Below are 23,209 nucleotides of genomic sequence, written 5' to 3'. Positions count from 1 at the left end.
GAATGGCTGAAGGACCGGGTGGGACAGAAACCTTGGTCAACACAGCATAGTAATACTTGATTCACGTGAAGAATAAGTGGGCTACAAGGGATGGTGTGAGACTCATTCTAGGTGGAAGTGAGTTTCTGAAGTCTCCCAACCATGAGTGGCTCCAGTGAAATATCTCATTAAATTATTCCTTAGCATATATTGGAGATTGGCTCCAGGAACCCCATACCCTTGAAACTCAAGTCTTCTTGATAAAACGACACAGTGTTTACATGGAACCTCAGCACACCCTTTGATACCATGCACTTTGGATCATCTGTAAAACCTCATGAAGTAAATATTATGTAAATAACTCCTATACAGTATAGTCTAGGAAATAATTGCAGGAGACTTCAATTTCAGTACACACAAGACATCTTTTCTTCCAGACGCATTGAGTGTGCGGCTGTATGAATCTGCTGTTGTGGAACCTGCAGGTGTGAAGCATCCACAGTATCTGCCTTGCTGAAAACAACACGGTTGTCTTGTCTACATGGAAAGTTTTGATTAGCTCTTTTCTCCTTTAAACCTCCCAAGATCAAATGATATTCAATCATTTTGTATATTGTAGGAAGGATGGAGATGCATCATCAGGAGTTTAATGATGAATTTTTGTGTCATTCATAGAATGATGTTCTTTCTAGGAGACTTGTATAATGGGCGGTGTCAACACGCTAATTACAGCACAGCTTAGAAACAAGTTCCATAGCTGAATTATTGGTAGAGCTCTTTCAGTCTTGTAGAATACGTTGATCTCCAAAAATCTTCATGATTTGATTTTATACCATTCAGGTGAACATATTCAAAATATCTTTAGATAGCACCTTTGAGAACTCAGAGGTGTTCACTTTAAACCAAATTGAAATAATTAAATTTTGTATATTTCTAAATAAAATACCTCATATTTTACACTGGAGTCTAAAAGAATGGTGTTATTCCAGAAGTTATCCTCATTGTGTGGGCGTTCATGCACTGAAGGATAGAGAAATTGCTTCATTATGGTAAGCAATCACAGTTTGACATGTTCTCAGGTTCCTTGACTTTCTGAAGAAAGGTGGGGTCTGTATGTTTTCCTACAGAATATGAGCCAAGTAGCTCAGAATCAGTAAAATATGAGAAGTCCCTGTACTTCTGAGGGCGCCTCAAAAACAATTCATGCAACTTCCTCTAGCTTTTCCTTGGTGTCTCTTAGGCAGAAATCATCCACCTAATAAACCTGCAGTGACACCACCACACAAGAGGGTCCTTGATCAAATGTTCTTGTACATGTTAGCTAGAAGACCAGACACTCAATCCAGCAAGACCTTCAGGTCACAGTGGCCAGTGTGCTTATCTCACTGTGACATCCTGAAGAGTCCCAAGTAATAACTGCCCAACAATTGCTTCTTCCATTTCAGTTTCAAAGACTGTGGCACAAGAAGGAAAAGCAAAATGTTATTAAAAGATACTGCCTTTACCCTAAGCGTGGTGTTTGTCATGCATACATTGATAGCAACCAACAACTCCCTAACTACACTTAAGACCAGCTCAACAAGAGGAAGTCATGTCTGTAATAGATTGGGAGCCTACCTACCTAACTATTCAGTCCTACTGAAATAGTTGTAATTGGAGGAGAATCTACAACATCTGATTTATTAAACCACCATAATCCCTAACAACAATCTATAAACATATAAACACGTGTTCTTCTATATGCTGATGCAGATAGTTTTCACCCCTCATCAGGGAACCGTGTCTTCTGTAGACTACTACAGAAAACCACAACCAATCAAAATGCAGAAGTGTGGAGCCCAGTTCCAATGGCTGCATCTACAAACCACACCCACACCAAAGGCTCAGTGAATGCTGCAGAAGAGGGAGCAGAAAGTCTATAAGAGCCAGAGGATGGGAGTTGGCTATGAGATCGTGTCTTCTAGAAATATCAGAAATACATTTGCATATCTCACCCACATAACTGCCCAAATGTGAGCTGAACCAAGATGGAAAAACTGGTTAGGGAAAAGTCCGTGATGTGTTAATCATACACAGAGAACTACAGGCCACTGAGGAAAGCTGGGAGAGCTGGTCTTCTCTAGGGAAGAGAACACCAAGGGGTTGTCCAGTGTCCAGTGTTCAGCCTTAAAAAAATGCCCACAAGTAATGTTCTATGGGCTGAATGCATCCTATTTGGAATATATATGCATATATGTGATGGCTATTCTTGAATGGCTAATCTGGAATTAACTAAAACCCCCAAGTGGGGGAGGGCAAACCTGTAAGAGACTTTTGCTTAATTTGAAGTTGGAAATTCCACTTATAATTCAGATCTTTGAGGTGAGAATACACACTTTTAATGTAGATCTTTTGATCAGGGAAACTTACCTCTAATCTGGGCTACACCCTCTCCTGGAATCTTGTATAAGAACATGGAAGAAGGAAGCTCTTTGGTCTTTGTCTAACCAGCAAGTCCAGTCCTTTCCTTCAGATGTAATAGAGTCCACTTCTTAACGATTCTGGTATATACTGAACACCAGTTGAGGCATCCAGTCTTGCAGACTGAACAATTATTGGATGCTTGGACTTTGTGATCATAGCCAGTTGGATTAGATGGACCACAGTAAGTCATTCTAATAAATCCTATAAGTATGTATGTATGTATGTATGTATAATGTGTGTCTTATATGTGCTTATATACACATACATATATACATATACACATATATAAATGCATACACATATATTCATTATCTAAGTTCTTACTCTATAGAAACCTGACTAATGCCATATATATTTACATATATGCATGCAATAACAATTATTTAAAGAAGAGGCACTGAATTTGACTGAGAAAAAAGAGGGATATATGGGAGGATTTGGAGTGAAGTAAGGGAAAACAGAAATGTGATTACATTATAATCCCCCAAATTAAACAAAAAATGGGGAAAAGATTGCATTTGGTGACCACATTAATAAAGTATAACTAGAAAAGTCAAAGATACATCTGAAAAAAATCACTAAACAGATGTAGGTTTGAAGGTCTTCACCTGTGGGAGGCTCACCTGCAGTCCATAAAATTAATTTACTAGTCAACTGATCTAATTTTAAATATACTCTAGGCTTTACATACATCCAGCTAGAAGGAGTCACTTTGATTAATTGTGTCTTTAGTGGCGAGGACTCGGCTGAAATCTGCTCACCAAGGAAGCAGCTGCTGAGGAGAGAGTGAGTTCCAGTGGACTGGAAACTAAGGCCTGGTTTTCCTGTTTCTAGCCACCTGCTTCCAGTGAACTGAAATAGCCTGTGTACAGAGGTATTTGGAAGTAGTCTGGAGGAAAGAAAATAAACTACATGCATTTTGAAAACTTGATTTTTATGGGGAGAAAAAAAGTGACGGTCCAATTTAGAGTACAGTCAAGAAGGCAATTTGCAAATGATTTAGGATATCTGAGTGTGCAATTTTATATCCAAATGGGAGAACATTTGGAGCTGCTGCATGTTGCAAGCAAATGAGGTTGTGTGGGGGAAAGACGCATGGTGAGTAGCAACTTCCTGTAGGTACAATACTGAGGGTGAGGCAGTCTCAGCGTCGCTGGGCACATGCAATGTATGCACCACACAAACCTGCCATTCTTGGGGACCTGTGCCTCCGTCCAGGCAGGGTGCAGTATTGCATCGATATGAAATCAAGTTCATTTTGTATGAAAATGTTTTGCGGCTGCATGACCACAGCCAGGACATTCTGAGAGCGTAGAAACTTGGGTTCCTTTGCCAAACCTCACCAACCCCTGTCTTTATCTGCCAGCTACTCCCCTTCACTCTAATTAAACTAGTTAGAGAAATGCAAATTAAAATGGGGGGCATCTGGGAAAGGAGAATAGAAAGGCATGAAGGGAAAGCGAGCTATTTATTTGAGAAAGGAAAAAATGCTGCACCATGACTTTAGCAATTTAGTTTTAATTAAAACTCCCAGCTCACATTCTGGGACAAAAGCAATTTTTACAAGGTTTCTAAGTTGGTCTTGTTTTGTTTTGGTTTTGTTTTAGGCTGTGTTTCAAATGTGTAATCTTCCATTTTGAGTCAAAATTGCTAAAATAATGTAAATGATTCATGGGGAAGACCTAACCTGTGAAACCAAATACAAAGCAGAGAAATTCTCCTAAGATTTCCAATCTGAACATGGAGATGCGTTTGCCTTTTGTGGTTATTCCTGTGTATTCGAACTATGCAAAGTTTATTAAGTTTTAAAATTAGATTTCTGCTAATTTCAATGCCCCTCCCTCCAGCAGAGGCCGAATTCCAGGAATCCTAGGAAAAGGACCAGAAGTTCCTTTACACACACTATGTGCTCCTCTGGGCGGCAGGCTACTGCTGTTGTGGCAAAATCCCAGAATTCCTCCATTGCCTGGTGTGTTAGTGGGGCCTCTGGAGCCCCATCCAGGGATGTCCATACCACCCCACCACACACACAGGCGATGCATCCTTACTGCTCTCTCTGGCCCTTCCTCCTATCTGTTGCAGAATGTTCTCCCCTGCTGTCCTCCAGGCAATGGGGAGCACTCTCCATCAGCAAGGCTCCCGAGAAGTTGGAGCCTAATCATCACCAGCAGATTTGCTACATCTTAGAAACGATATGAGCTGCGGGTCACCCCCACTGTGGCCCTATATTCTAGCTCTGTGACAGTTTCTTTGAACCAACCTCGCACTCTTAGGGTTCTCTGAGGAGAGGCAGCCATACCGTCTATCTTACAGGTTAGCGGGGAAATTGGAGACAAAGGGTCCACAAGTCAGGTTCTCTTATGTCTTCTCTGAACGGACAGCACTCTGAAATCTGATGGCTCCCCAAGGGTTCAGCAGGAGGTCAGGGACCACTGTCTTCCTACAGAAAATAAGACCCCAGCCTCTACTAGGAATTCCTTCATGCCATTCCTCATGACTTGAGGGGCACACGGGTGCCTGCGTGCCTGCATGCGCATATGTCTGTGTGTGTACGTGTGTGTCTTTGCATGTGTATGAATTAGAAAGAAAGTGCTCTGTGAAGAGAAAAGACAGAATGCCAAGCTCTTGTCTAATTGTACTACCAGCATTCATGAACAACTTGACCCAAGGTATTGTCTCCTTTTCCACCTGGGTACTGGTGGCTAGGCTTACTGGCTGAGGAGCTCTCTTGGCCACCTTTACATCTCACTGCATTTCTGGGTGGACCTTATGAAGTAGCAATCAATAGATAATGAACAACGAAGTTGTCAAAAAAACCAGTCTTCAGATATTGGCTTTAAAATTATTTTAACATCCTGTATGTAATTATCTATAAATTTCCTAGTGAATTCTGTGATACTTAGTCAAACTTCTTATTATAGAATAAGATCTTTCCTCTTTCTTCCCTCTTCCCTCCCCCTCCCTCCTTTTCTCTTTTCCTCTTTCCTGCTTCACTGAACTTCTTACACACTTCCTTCTGCCTGCTTTCACTGGCTCAACGTCTATTCTCTTCATGACCTTGTAACTAGATAGTTTCTTTAGGAAGCGGCAGAAATCTTTTAGGAGATACAACAAACTGTAACTAGGTGAGGAATAAGTGTGGAGCTAGAGTTGGGTGTAGCATACACTAAAGAAAAAAAAGAGTGTACCAACCGTCCATAGAAGCTAATGGAAAAGGGCTCCAAAAGATAGGAATTTGGCAGTAATTGGCAAGCTAGCAGCAAGATGAAAGAGGAAGTGTTTGATCACTTATACAACTTATAGAATTAGAGAGAGAGAGAGAGAGAGAGAGAGAGAGAGAGAGAGAGAGAGAGAGAGAGAGAGAGAGAGAGAGAGAACCTGTCTTTAATTACTTTAATTAGGCAGGAAAACCTTAGCCATTGCTTGTAACAAGGATAGACAGGAATTTCTCCTGAGGGTGAACCATTATGAAAAGCAAGCCCAACAACTACATCTTAGCAGGCACAAGTAGGGGTTCTGTGGTATTTCATAGAGCAACCCTTGGCATATAGCAGATGCTGTTTGCCAAGGCTACGTTCAGCATTGATTTGATGAGCCTCTACTGTGTTTCTTCTTACCTGTTAGACAGCAAGAAGTCTTAAAAATCCCAGGGGAGGAAATGACAGCAACTATTTTTGGCATCTTAGTTTGAACACAGGCAAACACTTAGATCCACATACACACATAGCTTATATTAAATGGTAGCTAAGGGCCATATCCCACTGAGAGAGGAAGCAAGCATAGTCCATAAAATTAACTCTGTTCCAGAAAAAATAAAACATGTAGTCTGTTCCCAGCGCTGTCTTTAATCAGTACCACCACACCAACAAAATTCCTTAAGTGCAGCGAGACCATGAGGAGGCATGGAAAGGCTGGCTCAAGCCTGCAGCCGACTACTTCCTAATGTGTAACTCTGCCCCGCGAAATAGGATGAAAGATAAAACCACTTGTAGTCCAAAGAGTATATTCTTAATTTAATAACACAGAGGAGACTTTTCCAAGATGTCTGCTTTCTGTGGAAGCTATTATGTTAATACACTTTAGGAACTTCATTGACTTTGAAATGTTACAGAATTCAAATGGTCAAGAATTCATAGAAAGCAAAGCATAGTGTAGTTTACCAGAGCCTGGAACCCTGACCCCAGTTCTGATCTGACACTTCAGATGTGCCTTAGTACCTCAGATACTTTATTGTGTCTAACTTGCTTCAGATTTATAGTTCGACAGAGGATTCTAGTTGGTTCTTGAAAAAAATATTCTGTGATAAAGGCCGTAATGTTTCCCATTGTTTCTATCATTGATCCATATTCCTATAAGATTTGATGTCAATGCATGACTAAGAAATTAATTCTGTGTTCAGCTATAGTGATGCTATTTGCTCGAGGTTTCTAAATGTCCAGTCTCAGCCTCTGTTTATGTCATGTGGGCTGGCAACACTTTTCACATGAGCTTTAATGTCTCTCACCACCCTGGAGGAGAAGCCTGGCTCTATTACACCTGGTGTAATTCAAAGTAAGGCTTGAGGTGGTGCCAATCAAGCCAAGACGCTCTTTGATGCAGCATCTCCTGGAGGAGTTACCTCCCCTTCCTAGCCATTTCATAGGGAATTGTGCTGGCTACCAGACAAAGACAGAAGGCAAAGACTTGAGCCACCCTAGCCCCAAATTTTGGGGAACTTCAGAGCAAAATGAAAAAATACAAATCTGGTTCTTCAAACTAAACCAAACTAAGCCAGACCAAACAAGTGAAAATCCAAAATATCAAGAATAAGTACATGGTGAGTGACAGAGGAAGACACCAAACATCTGGTACACACACACACACGCACACACACACACACACACACACACATACACACACACGCACGCACGCACACACACACACACACACACACACACACACACACACACACATACATTGTGGACACAATGCTTATTCTATGTTGGATTCCTGCTTACTCCGAGATCCACCTTGGACCCATAGTGTTTGGCATGACTGCTTTGGTGAAACCAACTAGATAAGGCTATTTTTTTTTAAATCATAGATGAAACTTATTTAACTTCCCCCTTTTAAAGATGTACCAGGGTTAAGCTACTGTTCTTTTTCATCTCTGCCATTCATTCTGCCACCCTTGACCTTTCCTTCATCATCTCTGAATAGTTCCTTCCGTCAGCTGTAGAAAACATCCTGCTTTTGTGCCTGTAGCCTATACTGCCCGAATATATTTTTCTGCACAGTTTATTTCTTTACTGTGTCTTTATATTTCTCTTGGCTCGGTTCCACCCACCATTCTTTTACCCAATAACGCAGTGTCTGTCTAACAGCTGTGACATTCCTCAGCTGTCCTCTGCATCTTGTCCAGTGGGCCTTGTACAGCATCCACATCACTCTCATGTCATGAACTCTCTGAGAAGAGGCTGTTATTAGTGGCTGATTGCATGGGTCAGAAAGGGAACCGGTGGTGGGACTTGCTTTGCAGCTTAAAGACATATCCAATTGCAACAGGTACACTTTCTGCAATAAAGACCCCAAGGACAGTTAGCAGTATCAAAGTTCAGTTGCTCTAATACCATTTAAGAATTATGTTCATAAGTCATTTCAAATACTTGGCTAGATGATAATTATAAGGGTTAATGCTCATTGAGCAATAATATGCCAGACTCTGGGTGTACTCGTTTTTATGTAAGTGAACCCCTTAATTATCTTAGCCATCTTGGGAAGTAGATATTGTTTTTATTTCCACAGATAATTTGACTCTGGAATTCCTGAGATTTGGGACCATGATGGTGAGATGGGAAAGCTGGCTTTCAATAGTCACTTAGCTCTTAGATAAAAGGAGTTTTGAATTTTAGGCATGGAACTGACACATGCTCAACACATTAGTATGCCAATCTCCTAAGACAGCTTCGGTTCGAGCTTAAGAAATACCTGGCTGCGCATTGTGTTGGTACTGTACTTGAAACAGTGATCTCAGACCTTGACCTGTACAGCAATCACCCCTAGAGTTTCTGCAGACCAGATGACTTGGCTCCCTCTGAAAAACTTGTGGCTTAGCGCTTGTGGCGGTTAATCTCACTCGTTAGCTTGATGAGATCTGAATCACCTAGGAGATGGGCTTGGAGCACTGTCTGCAGAGCTTATCTTGACTATGGTAATTGCGGTGAGTGGGAAGACACCCACTGTGAACCACACCACCCTTGGGATGAGGAGAAAAGGAGCAGAGCACAGCGGGTCTCCACCCTCTGCTGTAACTTCTGCCTGGACTTCCCATTACGGAGGCCTGTGCCCTTGACTGGGAGCCACAACAAACCTCCGGGCTTGTGTCAAGTCATTTTCTTGTCAGGATATTTTCATCCTGGCGACAGAAAAGCAGCTATGTTAGTGGTTCCAGGTGCTACGTCTGAGTTCACATGACTTCCATCCTCCCAGATATGAATGCGGCTGCACAGAGCTGAGCTCAGTAGTAGGAGACTCTGAGACCTTTCAGGATAAAGGAAAACCCAAGGATGAGAACTATGAAAAAAGAACCTGTTTGCATTGAACTATACCAACTGCAAGCTTCACCTACGCGAGCAAGCATTCCTGATGATTGCACTCAAATAAAAGCATCTTGATTTGTGTCATCCTCTGCTTTGGAAAACATCCAGCGTCCCCCACTTTTGAGAGACATAGGACAATTGAGTAAAAAGTATATGGTTCTCATCTACCCCTTCCTTTCCAGCATCGAGGTTCCTGCCAGGGGCTACATTAAGTTTAAGTCTATAAATGTCCATTGACACCTCTGTGCATTGTGTTGGTTTGAATAAATGCATCATGGCATTTATCCAAAATCCTACTCAAAATTAAATTAATTGCTACTAAATAATCCAAGTTCTGTGTTTTTCTTTGTTCTTTGGAACACATACTTTTCCCCAGCAGGAAAATCATTCTCGTCTCGTTGAAAGGACCCATCTGCTCCGACCGCACCTCTCTCCCCCTCTCCTCCGTCCACTCACATTTTCTCTCTCTCTTTTAACTAGAGAAGGGATAATAGAAAGAACTCATTGGCTAATTTAAATTTTGTTCAAAGGTAGGAACGTCCCCATAAAAGATGCTTTGCTTCAGACTTCAATGGCAAATCAGCCATGGGATTAAATGGATTAGTGTAAAAAGCTTTCTCAAAAGAAAAGAAAATCCATTCTTATTTTCCTCCGAGTGAATGTGGCTGCGATTTCAATGGCCCTGACGGTACCAGTGAGGCAGCCACCACACAGATGGACGGTAACAGCTGTCCTGCCACGCTGGACGCAGGGCAGAATGCAGAAGACGCCTTGTCTCCTGTGAATCATTTTATGGTGGGCCGGGTTTCCTCCACAAGGCGTCTCTTCAGTATATATCAGTGTATTTGATAGGCAGTGTGTTCTGGCAGAAAGACATAGGGGCTTTGGGATTCAGTCCAGTCTAGGTTTGAATCCTGGCTTTGGAACTTGGTTTATCCCCACCTCAGAGATTATTAAAGTGATGGAGATCAGTGGCCGAGTCTGCCCTCTCCATTACATGAGGCTTACAAGGAGCTTAAACAATGCAAGTGAGTTGAGTATCACATATTGCATAAACCACCTCAAAAGGGCAACTATCTGACTGTCCATAGAGTGAATTGTTCATTCATTCATCTGTCTTTGTTCAATACTAGTGTTAGCACTTCATGTAGGCATTGGAGAATATCAGCAGCTCCTTTTCTGTTGTTGTTACAGCTTCCTTCCTCGTAATTGATTTTACTAGGCATGATGTTAGCCTCAAATGTTTTAGATACCTATAAAAATGTAGGTATAATACAGTGTCTTTTATGTTTAAAAGTTTTTTACAGAGATCGGCTGAGCATAGCAGTGGCACACATCTATAGCTCCAGCTAATTGAGAAGCTGAGATGGGAGAGTCACGTGAGTCAATGAGTTTTATAGCTAGCCTGGGCAGCATAGCCACATGTCCTGCCATGAGAGCTGCCAGCAGAGTGAATGAGAAAATGAGAATAAGGAACATTTTTACCTCGAAATGTAAACAGAAATTTTCTACACAGATGGTATGTTTGGTGTCTTTTTCTCTGTGCTAATTTACATTTAAACAACTTTTATTTGGGACTAAGAAAAGGACACTTTTCATTAAACCTTTAAAAACAGAGTAATTATCGTGATAGCGATGCCCATGATCAGTAATCACTAATTCATCCTCCATGTGTTGGGGGCGTGGCTTTACACTGCTGGTGGAACATGGCACTAGGGGCAGGTTTTTAGTCACTTCATACAGTTTGTCTCCTTCACTGCTTCAACCACCCCTCGAGGTGGATTTTATCATCCATACTTTATGTCATGGAGATGTGAGACACCAAAGATTTCATTTGAACACAGTCTACTTCAGGAGCCTGTTGCTGAGGTTAAATCCAAAACTTTCCTGAGGGAAGGCTCATTTGTTAAGGAATTGTTTGAAACATTTGAGGTGCTCTCAGACCACAGAGCTCTAACTTCTTTCAGGGAACTAATTCACTGAAGAAGTCATAACTGAATAACTGTCAGGATGTGCGTTACAGCTGGATGAAACAGGTTACCGGGACAATATCTTTGATGGATACATACTGAATCCAGACCTCCTGCTTCTCTACTCACTGGTTGCCATGGAGTGAGAAGTCTTGTCTGTTATATACTCCTGCTGCCATGATAGTCTTATATGACTTAGACGAAAGAAGTGGGACCAGCTAACCATGGCTTGGGGCTGAATAAGACTTCCTTTAGGTTTCTTTGCTTAGGCGTTTGGTCAAAGCAATAGCTATATGAGAGTATCATACGCATCATCAAAATGCCCGACACCTGTGTTTGATTTGTAAATGTACAAATCGGCTATGAAACATTGTGGTCTCTTTATCCTTCAGCTGGCTGTGAGCTGAGTGTTCATGTTCTCCTGAAACTCATGCACTAAAACTTGTTCCCCAGGGCTAGAGAGATTGCCCTGTGTTTAAGAACACAGACTGCTCTTCCAGAAGACCCAAGTTTGATTCCCAGAACCCATATAAAGACTCACAACCATCTGTAACTGCAGTTCTGGGGAATCCATACTCTTTGGCCTCTGTAGACATGATGCATGCCCATAGTACACAGGCATACATGCAAACAAAATACCCACACACATCAAAACAAAACAATAACAGCAAAAGAAACCCATTCTCAAGTGTAGTGGTATAGGAAGTAAGTAGGTCATGAAGGTGGGACTTCATAAATGAAACTAATATCCCTAAAAAATGGTCTTAAGGGGCTCATTTGTCTCTTTTGCTCCATGAGGAAGTGGCAAAGAGCATTATCCATGCAACAGAGAGTCAGAGAGACACTCCAAATATGCCCCTACCTAGGTCCTGGATTTCTGCCTCTAGCTCTGGGACCAACATGTTTCTGTGACTCACAAATGCTCCAATGGTGGCATTTTGTTATAGCAGCCTGAATCAACACATCCATCCTACCTTTTACAATTAATTTTTCCCTTTCCAATTAACCTTCAATGTTATCTTTAAACCTAGTTCATCACATCTATGTCCTTGAAGAAACAACTTGCTATGGGAACTAGCTTTGTGATTTTAAAGATCCTCTAAAATATTTTTTATTTATTGTGGCTGTTTGTGCACGGCTATGGCTATGTGTGATATGTATGTGTCATGGAGCTTGTGAGGTCAGTTCTCATGGCTACGGCTATGTGTGATATGTATGTGTCATGGAGCTTGTGAGGTCAATTCTCACGGCTATGGCTATGTGTGATATGTATGTGTCATGGAGCTTGTGAGGTCAGTTCTCATGGCTACGGCTATGTGTGATATGTATGTGTCATGGAGCTTGTGAGGTCAATTCTCACGGCTATGGCTATGTGTGATATGTATGTGTCATGGAGCTTGTGAGGTCAATTCTCCTCCGCCATGTGGATCCCAGAGACTGAACTCTCTCTGAGCCATGTGTCTGACCCTCATTCTTCTTTTAATATCATTTTAAATAGGTGCCTGAGGTATATTAGCCATTAGCATGGGGTCTTCATATTGCCAAAACTGCTCTCAAACTCTCAGGCTCCATTGATTCTCCTAGTTCAGTATCCAGGATCCTGGGATCATATTATTACGGCTGGCTTATAGGATCATTTTTAAAAATTTAAAATATTTACACATGACATATGAATTAACAATGGAAGTTTTATACATTTAAAAATTTTTTTATCTACTTTGTTGTGAATACAACTGTCAAACTTTCTGACAAAACAAAACAAAACAAAAACCAAGTCCGTTTCTGGCCAGGTATAATGGCACACCTATAACCCCAGCACACAAGAAGGGACAGGAGGGCCGAGTTTAAGGTTAGCCTGATGTACATAGTGAGAGTCAGGGAAAGTAGGACCACATAGTGAGACCCTCCCTGTCTCAAAGAGCCTTGCTACGAGCAGGTGACACGGCTCAGTGAGGTGAAGGTATCCGCTGCTATACCTGAGTACCCAAGTTGAACCCCCAGAATCCACATGGCACGTTGATTCCCACAGGTGTGCCCTTCATAATAAATTAATAAAATTAAATACAAATTTAAAAAGCCAAAATTAAATGAAGACTATTTTTTCACCTTACCACCTTGCGTGGCTTCTCATCATTCTCCAAGCGCAGCATGCTGGGAATGGCTATTCACCGATATGGTTCTTTCTTCTGCTACTTTTTGAGCTAAACGTAAATCTTTCAGTTATTCCTTTTGTGTCATTGTTACGGTGTTGGCAGTAATTATTTGACACTTTGTTTTTGTCTCGTGAAGCCTCTTGAGTATTGTTTTCAGATCTCTTCCTTCAGCATTTCTGTGGTCTAGGCTTCTTTGCCTTTGTCCTAAAACGTATGCACATCCTATTCTCTGAAACTTGGCTTCCGCACATTTAATCACTCATTGTGAAACATGCCCATTGTGGCTTCCATTGCTCCTGACCTGCCACATCCCAGATGCTTCCTGTGGGACAGACCCCAGGCGCTGACTTGTGAGTTACAGGAAGTATTGCTTGTTCTGTCTAGAGTTGAAAATGCTCTGTGTAAAATGTGCCCCATTATCTCCTGATGATTGGGGTGATGGGTTTTATTCTTTTAGATTCCTGCTTTCTTCAGAAACTAACTTTTCACTCATGCACACTCCGTGTGCCTCTTCTACCAGAGAACGTGTGCAGAATAGCTACATGGGGGAAGCCTGGATCCATGCCACGGCTTTTCCAATGAGAAACGTAGAGTGGAAGGTCACAGAACTATGCCGACCTCTCATTGTCTCTGTTTTGGAGGAAGTGTGTCACGACTTCCCACAATGAGAGAAACCTTAGTATTATGAACTGTTAAATATAATTTTATGTCTACATTTAGAACTCAATGTGTTTGATAGTCTATAAAGCCGTAATGCTTCAAACAAAGCCATGAGGCAGAACTGCTAAGAGGCAACTCTGTCAGAAGCGGTGATGAGTGATTTGTCACGCTTTCCTGCTCGGTGGACAGAAATGACGTGGTAGCTCAGGCCGATAGGCTGCTAAAAGCCTAGTCAGCAGGAAGCCAGCGTGTTGTGCCACACTCATTCACTCAACAAATATGCCTGAGAGCCAACTCTGTGTCCGGGCACTGTGCTGAAGGCTAAGGGATGGGTGTGCGGAAAAGACATTTGCAAGGCACTGTGAGATCACAGAGGAGATAGGCAGCCGATCTAATCTGGAGTCAGGGTTGAGTTGGGTGGTGGTAGGGGAAGGTACTCAACCTCAAGAGATGTGGTGAGGGTATTGCATATTAAAAAAAAAAAAACAACAGCCAAAACTCGGGAAACTGTATTTAGCTTATTCTTAAAGAACGAGTAGGAGTTATGCAGCTAACGAGTGTGGGTAGAGCTGAGGGAATGTTTAAGCAATACGAAGGGAAGGATCCTGAATAATGGGTGCAGGCAAGAATTTAAACACTATACAGGAAATCACACATTTTAAAGGTTTCTGAAATGTAATTGTGAGACTGACTAGGGCAAAAGAAGAGGACATGGGGTTATTAAAGAGATACACACTTCAGATATACCATTAATAACTAATAGACAATGACACGGATATACATGGAATTATCAGGATGAGTGTCACAGTGTTTAAATAGAGTCCAGAGTCTTGCTATGTTTGGAGTAGTTGGAATAACAGAAAATATGAATTTTAGAAGCAAAGTAATGTAGACTATGGTTTCATTGACCACCTACAGGGATGAATGGGTGTCATAATCAAGAAGGGTACCCAGATTTTCAGTAAGACTGCTTTTTTGAGTGGCTCAGAGAACATTGGAACAGGGAAAATTAATGGAAAATTAATAATTATAGCTTTTGACTTGTTAAGCCTAGTTTTGACATTTAATTGGGTGCAGTTAAACAGATTATGTGGCTATCCTATGATATGGGAGAGTCTTCTGTTTTGTGTTGATTTCATTGGTTAAATAAAGAAACTGCCTTGGCCCTTTAATAGGACAGAAAATTATGTAGGCGGAGCAAACAGAACAGGATGCTGGGAAGAAGGCAGTGAGGTCAGTCGCCATAGCTCTCCTCTCCAAGATGGATGCAGGTTTGTAGTGAGCCGGACAGGATCGCCATTACAAGATGGCGCCGACATCCTGTCTTGTTTGTTACAAACAACTCCATATTTGGCTATGGCTTTGAGAGCTGCGCTCCCCGCTTCCCGCATGCGCGGTGGATGTAGATTCTTGAGCCTATCCCAGTGCGGTCTGGTGTCAGCTGTTGGTGGCAACCAATCACAGGGCGACCCGTGTGCCAATTCCCTATTTAAGCGGGTGCCTAAGTGCACCCCCTTCCCTTCGCTTCCTGCTCCCCCTTCGCTTCCTGCTCCCCCTTCGCTTCCTGCTGCCTCTCCCCTGTGCTCCCTGCCCCTTTGCTCCCTGTCCCTCGCTTTCCTGCCCCCTCCTTTCCTGCTCCCCATCAATCAAGGGCACTCCAGTAAAGCGTGATCTGAGTGGAATCCTGGTGTGGTGGTCGTTCTTCCGTCACCAGTCAAGAAGTCCGCCACAACTGGTGCCGAAAACCCGGGAACTTCGGTCGCCAGGCGAAGGGCCGAAGAGGATTCTGAACTCAACACGCAGAGTGGCAACGTCGGTAAGTTTCTCCCAGTATGCAGGTTTCAGTCTCCCCAAGTATGCTGTTTGCGGGAGTGGGTTCTTGGATGTTTGGTCTCGTGTTCGTGGCGTTTGTGGTGTTTGTACTAGCCTGCTGTCTCTGGTTGCACTGCCGTAAGTCTGGCCGCAACCTCAGAGCGGGGAACAACGTGGACGTTCTGAGAGAGGGGCGAAAGGCCCGCATTAAACACAAGAACGGTTTTTCAGATTCAAAGGGAGGAAACTTGGAAAGGCCTGAAAGAAAAAAGGTAAAAGAAAAGGATCCTGATACAATTCTCCCTAAAAGGGAGGTTAATGAGAAGAGGGAAGGTCCCCTCTATCCAGCGCTCGAGGAATTTGTGAGCCTGGATCGGTCTGAGGAGGAGTTAGACCCTCAGGAGGAGGAAGAACTGGAGAAAGCCACCTCTGGTAATCTTAATATGTCATCCTATGATAGGCTTGGTAGAGATCTGGCCGCTAAACAAGATATGCTAAGGAAGGGAATTATATTCTTCTGGTTCGAGTTACCGAGGCCTCCGGATTTTGTAGAATGTGAACAGCTGCGGCTCCAAGGCCAAGCAGCACGGAGGGTCTCCAAAACTGCAAACACAGGACCTGCCTTGAGGACCGACAGGCTAGAACGCTAGGTCACTCCCAGCGTGGGCCTCAGGGCATAGAAGCGCAGCACGACCATGGTAAGGCTCACTAGCTTAAACGGTTGGGCCCAGCCGCTCTGCTCAGCCACACATCCAAGCAAGGCTGAGCACATGTTCTTGTGGTTAAACAACTTTGTATTTAGGCCCAAAAGGGGTATTGCTAAGTTTTGAGGTAGATATTTGCCTAATTTTAAAAAATAGACAAAATGAGGGTCCCCCAATGCTGGGGAGACTCTCACTCGGGTCTAGAGATGGCACGCCCCCCCCCCCCCCCCGCATGGCTCGCGGGAGACCATCCTTGCTGAGGTCGCGCACGTGGCCTTGGTTGGCGGAAGAGGAATTCAACCCCGAGTACCGGGAGTCAACCCCGAGTACCAGGAGAAAGAATTTTTGAAAAAGGAGGCCACTGCCCAGTGGTCCAAAAGGGTCGTAAATTCCAAAAAATCCACAGGTGGCCTTGGGACCACTCCCAAGGTCGGAATCTGTTAGTTCCTAAAACACAGCAAGCTGATAATCACAAGGAGGAAACTCACTGTTTCTTGGGATTGTTATCAAAATTGCAGTCTGGTTTTGTCTTCAGCTAGTTCCTGGTGCAGGGTCGCTGAACAGGCTGGCCCTGGATTTTTGGTTCTTCTCTTCCTGCTGGGAGAGTCGGGTTTGTTCAGGTTTTTCAATACAATGTGTGATCCAAAGATGGCTATGTCAGTTTGCACTTCCAACAATGGAGTTTTTTCTTTACCCACATTTTCTTAGGCATAAGTTGTTAGCAATAATTTTTAATCTTGGTCATTTTTACAAGGATAAGATAAAATCTCAGAGTTTTGGTTTACATTTGTCTGATGGCTAAAGGATGTTATGTTTAAAAATTTTTTAGATGTCTCTCAGTCATTTTTAAGTTTGTCTGTTGAGAGTTTTCAGTTTGGATTAAATTTTTAATAACTAATTTCCTGAGTTCTTCATATATTTTTGGAATGGATTTATGATAAATAAAGATCTTTTCCCACTCTATAGCCTTGTTATACAAAAGGTTCTCAATTCAGGAGATATAATTTATGGTTTCTCCAAATGTTTATGCCACTGAGGCTGTGTTTGAGATGTGGCAAAATGTGCTTCAAAAAATTTTTTCTCTGTGAGGTTCAACATAATTTTTATATGCTGAGGCCTTTGGCTCATTTAAACTTAAGTTTTGTACATGGAGATGGATGTAGATCTATTTTCATTTTTCTACATGTTGGGGCCTGGTCTTGGCACCAGATAAGATCCAACAGACTACTGCTATAAAATTTCTGGGGGCAGTTATATCCCCTTTGACGGTGACCCCTCAAAAGATTTCCATTCGCACCCATCATTTGAGGACACTTAATGATTTTCAACAATTATTGGGGGATATTAATTGGATTAGGGGGTATTTAAACATCCCCCGGGCAAAGTTGTTGCCCTTGTTTTCTATTTTGGAAGGTGATCCAAATGTTAATTCAAACAGAACTTTGACCCCCTTGGCTGAAAAGGCTTTAAAACAGGTGGAGAAAGCAATGACTAAGGCACAATTGTGCCAAGTCGATCCTGCTTTGCCCATATTCTTATGCATCTAAAAAACTGCACATTACCCTACTGGGATGCTATGGCAAGATGGCTCCTTGTGGTGGATCCATGGTAATTCTTCAGGTACCAAAACCATTCAATATTATCCCGAGTTGGTTGCTTCTCAAGCGGTATTGGGGATAAAACATTGTTTAACATCTTTTGCTACCATGCCAGATAAATTGATTATTCCCTATACCAAGGGACAGGTGGAGACATTGGCAGCTACAGTAAATGAATGGGCTGTTTTGGTTTGCGCTTTTCCTAACCTTATTGATAATCATTATCCAAGACATCCCCTATTAAATTTTGTGGAAAGGAACTTAGTGTATTTTCTTAAGGTTACCTTTAAAAAGCCCATTAATATGGCCTTGACTGTTTTTACTGATGGCTCCAAAACTGGCAAAGGTGCCATAGTAATTCAAGGTAGGGATCCCATTTTGCTTGATTTTCGACCTGATTCCCCACAAGTCACGGAATATATGACCGTGCTGGAAGTTTTTAAAAGATTTTCAGAACCCTTCAATTTATTTTCAGATTCTAAATATGTGGTGAATGCTGTTGCCTCATTGGAGGTGGCTGCCTTTGTTAGAAATTCAAGTACAGTTTCCAATATTTTGTGTCAAATTCAAGCATGCATTTTACAAAGAGATAATCCCTTTTTCATTGGACATATTCGGGCTCATACTTTGCTTCCAGGACCCATGTCTGAGGCCAATGATTTGGCTGACTGCCTTACCTGGTCCATAGCTTTGGTCGTCTCGGACCCTGCAGAATTAGCACGAGATTTTCATAAGCTTTGGCATGTGCCTGCCAATACCCTTAGAAAAAAAATTTCATATTTCCAGACAGATAGCCAGAGAAATAGTTAAAGCCTGTTCTTCATGTGTGACCTTTTTATACCCCCCTAATGTTGGGGTCAACCCTAGAGGGCTGCAACCTAACACGTTGTGGCAAATGGATGTTACCCATCTGCCTGATTTTGGCAAATTAAAATATTTACATGTATCAGTGGATACCTTTTCGGGCATTATTCATGCCACGCTCCTAGCAGGAGAAAAGGTAACTTATGTAAAAACACATTGCCTGGAGGCCTGGGCCGCCTGGGAAAAACCCCTACGCCTGAAGACAGACAATGGCCCGGCATATACCTCCCATGGATTTCGTGCCTTTTGTGCACAGCTCCAAGTGACCCACATTACGGGTCTTCCATACAATCCACAAGGACAAGGTATTGTGGAGAGAGCCAACAGAAATATTAAAGAAATTCTACAAAAACAAAAAGGGGGAATAGCTGAATCCGCTTCCCCCAGGGAAAGAATCTCCCTTGCTCTCTTCACACTTAACTTTTTAAACCTGAATGAGTCGGGTACTGCAGCAGCTGAAAAGCATGCAGCAGGCCCTATGGAACAAAAGGAATATGTGAAGTGAAAAGATGTATTGGATAACAAATGGTATGGACCGGATCTTGCGGTGGCAAGATCCAGGGGAGCTGTATGTGTTTTTCCACAGGGCCAAGAGGCTCTGCTTTGGGTTCCGAGCCGGCTGACACGCATGATCAAGGAAGTTCCTAAGGATGAGTCTGAGTCTCTGGAGAAAGTTCCTGCAGACATCCCTGATGACGTGGATCCAGTGGAAGGCGGAGCACTGAAGGGGAATCCTGTCAGCCTTCCCAAAGGCGATGCCTGTTCGGCATGATGCCACAGTTCTCCCCAGATTTTTACCTTTTAGGAGAAGCACGTAACTTTACAGAGAAAGGGTCCCTGTGCTTTCAGTTGTGTGGGCATGTTTTTGGCAAGCTGCCTGGGTGGCCGTGTGTTGTGCCTGTGGTTGGTTTGCTGCCTTCGAGCCCAGACCAATAGGGATAAGGCTATATTGGGATAAAGTTGTAATCTCTCAGGCATTAGCTACCCTGGAGTGTGGCTCCTTCCCCCAGATATGGTTGTCAGCACTAAGAGACGCTTAGGGCTTCCATCATGCACAGCCTATGTACCCCGTGGGATCTGTTGATCCATTGCACTTGGGTAGGTGTGCGGATGTAGACTCCTGTGACACAGCCTTTGTACCCCCGGGGTTTCTCGAATACCCATTGTACAGGGGAAGGTGTGTCCATGGAAAATATCTTCCATCCTCCATCGACCAACACATCATGAGGTGGGGGTCAGATTGGATGACGTTAGTCCTGCGCTCATTGCTTACAAACAATAAGGGGGAACTGTAGTGAGCCGGACAGGATCGCCATTACAAGATGGCGCCGACATCCTGTCTTGTTTGTTACAAACAACTCCATATTTGGCTATGGCTTTGAGAGCTGCGCTCCCCGCTTCCCGCATGCGCGGTGGATGTAGATTCTTGAGCCTATCCCAGTGCGGTCTGGTGTCAGCTGTTGGTGGCAGCCAATCACAGGGCGACCCGTGTGCCAATTCCCTATTTAAGCGGGTGCCTAAGTGCACCCCCTTCCCTTCGCTTCCTGCTCCCCCTTCGCTTCCTGCTCCCCCTTCGCTTCCTGCTGCCTCTCCCCTGTGCTCCCTGCCCCTTTGCTCCCTGTCCCTCGCTTTCCTGCCCCCTCCTTTCCTGCTCCCCATCAATCAAGGGCACTCCAGTAAAGCGTGATCTGAGTGGAATCCTGGTGTGGTGGTCGTTCTTCCGTCACCGGTCAAGAAGTCTGCCACACAGGTTAAGATCTTCCTGGTAAGTCACACCTCGTGGTGCTACACAGATTACTAAATATGGGTTAATCAAGATGTGAGAGCTAGCCAGTAAGAGGCTAGAGCTAATGGGCCACGCAGTGTTTAAAAGAATACAGCTTCCGTGTAATTATTTTGGGTAAATCTAGCCATGTGGAGCTGGGTGGCGGGACACAGCTCGCCACGCTCCACACTACAATCCTAGTTCAGCATGAGAGTCAGACTCTCCAGGGGGACTGTACTGAGGATTTAAACTTGAGGGATATGGTGGCTAGTTTTATGTCAACTTGACATAGGCTAGAGGTGGTGAGGAGGGAGCCACAATTGAGAAAATGCCTCCACAAGATCAAGATGTAGACAAGCCTCTAGGACATTTTCTTAATTAGTGATTGATGTAGAAAGGTCAAGTCCGTTGTAGGTAGGGCCATCCCTAGGCTGGTGACCCGAGGTTCTATAAGAAAGCAGGCTGAGCAAGTCACCCAAAACAAGCCAGGAAGCAGCACTCCTCCATGGCCTCTGCATCCGTCCTGCTCCCAGGTTCCAACCCTGTTGGAGTTCCTGTCCTGCCTTTTTTCTTCAATGATGGACTATGATGTGGAAGCACAAGACAAATCAGCCTTTTCCTCCCCATGCTGATTTTGGTCATGGCGTTTTATCATAGCAATAGTTATGCTAACTAAGACACGGAGCAATAGCACATACATGTCCCTTGAACCACAGACACAGGTAAAACCACATAGGAAGAGAACACAGATGGAGAATGAGTTAAAGAGGGTTCCTTGCTAATGTAATGAAGATGAAATATGAGAAGGCAAGTAAGATAGGGAGACATAAGGACCAGGTTAGTATTACTACTTTAAGAGGCTTGGGGGACCAGGTCACTATAACTTTAAAAAGCAGGAAGTAGTCACCAGTATGAAGATCAAATCAACTTCCAGGGTCAACTGAGGAATGTTCTCTATACACAGCAACTTAGGGAAAAAAATTAAATAATTTTAGTTGAATGAGGGAGCAAAGGTCACATTTCAGCAGATTCTCATTCAAATCTAAGGGTAGTCTATATTTCTAAGAATCTGGAGACAGAATAAGAAATGTAAATGGTAGAGCAGAAGAGAGAATGAGATGAAAGGGGATAAAAAAGCTAGTTATTGGGAAACATGTATAAGTTTTATATATAGCTTAATATGTCTAATAAGTATAATATATATATATATATATATAAATATAAACTTAATGTGTAAAAGTTTTATGCAAATTAAAGATTACCTGGAAGACAAAGAACAGAGGAAGAAATAAGAATCCTTAATTTTTCAGTGTTTGCAACACACCATCCTATCCCGTGGGACTTCATAAAGGGCAGGAACCTTCATAAAAGTAAAGCTAAGAGCTGGGAACTCAGAAAAGCAAAAGCTGGTTGATCTGGTTTTGCCATCCACACAGATTTACTACCCAAATATGTCATCTTTCTAGTTACTGTATGGCTTGGGGGTGAGCTGTGTAATTAAGTAGATTAGTTAAAAAGATATGTGTCCTAAGTCCTCCACATCTGTCAAATTGATGCTGGAGTCTTAGGAGATAAAGGTGGAGATTGAAGAAGACGAATAGGAGGCATGAGTAAAAAAACAAATTGAAAGCACCATTTCTGAAGATTAAGTTAATCTATATAGTGAGCATATTGCCTAAGACACGGGTTTTGGATTCATCAAGTCAGCCTTGCTCCATATTTACATGGGTAATTGTGGATGGCTTTCTACCGCACCATTTTTTTTTTATTTTCAAATTAAACGTTCAATCTTATGGTATTCTCTGGATGCTGTCTTTCTCTGTTGCTTTCATACAGAAAGTGATTTTGCATTAAACAAAGGTAATTCTCTAGTGAGCCCAGTTTCAAGCGCAAATAGGTAGAAGGCAGACCATCTATTAACAGGTGACCCGTGAGCATCCACAAGATCTAAACTAAAAGGAGATCCATCAGTCTTTTCTTTGTGAAGGGTAATACCTGACATTCTTTACTAGGCAGTGTGTGAGCCTGTAATATTCTTAGGCTTATTCAGTGCTAATCTTAGGCAGGTACATCATATTGCTGAAATTCAGCAAATAAAATCTTATTCAAAAGCTCAAGAGAGCCTTTAAAAAAAGAAGATCAAATACTTTGGTTCAATGCAGGAGTCATTTTAAGTGGGTCTGTTTGGGAGGTAGGCATTTTTGTGAATCAGGCTTTGACAGATGGGAGTGGTGCTATGTCTAGGTGAAAAGTGCATAACAGGCTGGAGACAGAGACCCGAACGGAGTTCCCTTTTAAACTACGGTGGTGGTGTCAACCCTGATAGGCGGTCACAGATCATTAAGATCAGGTAAGGCTGTCAATCAAGGAAAGGACAGATCTCACAGAGTGCTGCCAAGGTGGGCTGAACTGGGGCAAACGTAGCCCAGAGAACACACGAATCTCAGACATAGCAGCCGGATGCAGATGAAAAATGCCTGCAGCATACAGAACGTTTAAGAGAAAGACTGGGCCAAAGCTGGCAGTAACCTAGAGCACACATGTCTGAGTGTCACATAGGGACAGACTGTGCAAACATCAGACACACTTGGGAAGAAAAGTGACACTGTTCTCCAGTCTCCAAGTGTCAGCTTTAGTGAGTGTTTTAGTGAAGTCTGGTATTC

Source organism: Microtus pennsylvanicus, chromosome 1, assembly GCF_037038515.1.
Source record: "Microtus pennsylvanicus isolate mMicPen1 chromosome 1, mMicPen1.hap1, whole genome shotgun sequence".
Lineage (NCBI taxonomy): Eukaryota > Metazoa > Chordata > Mammalia > Rodentia > Cricetidae > Microtus > Microtus pennsylvanicus.
The sequence above is the reverse complement of the archived record's forward strand: the minus strand, read 5'-3'. Positions refer to the sequence as shown.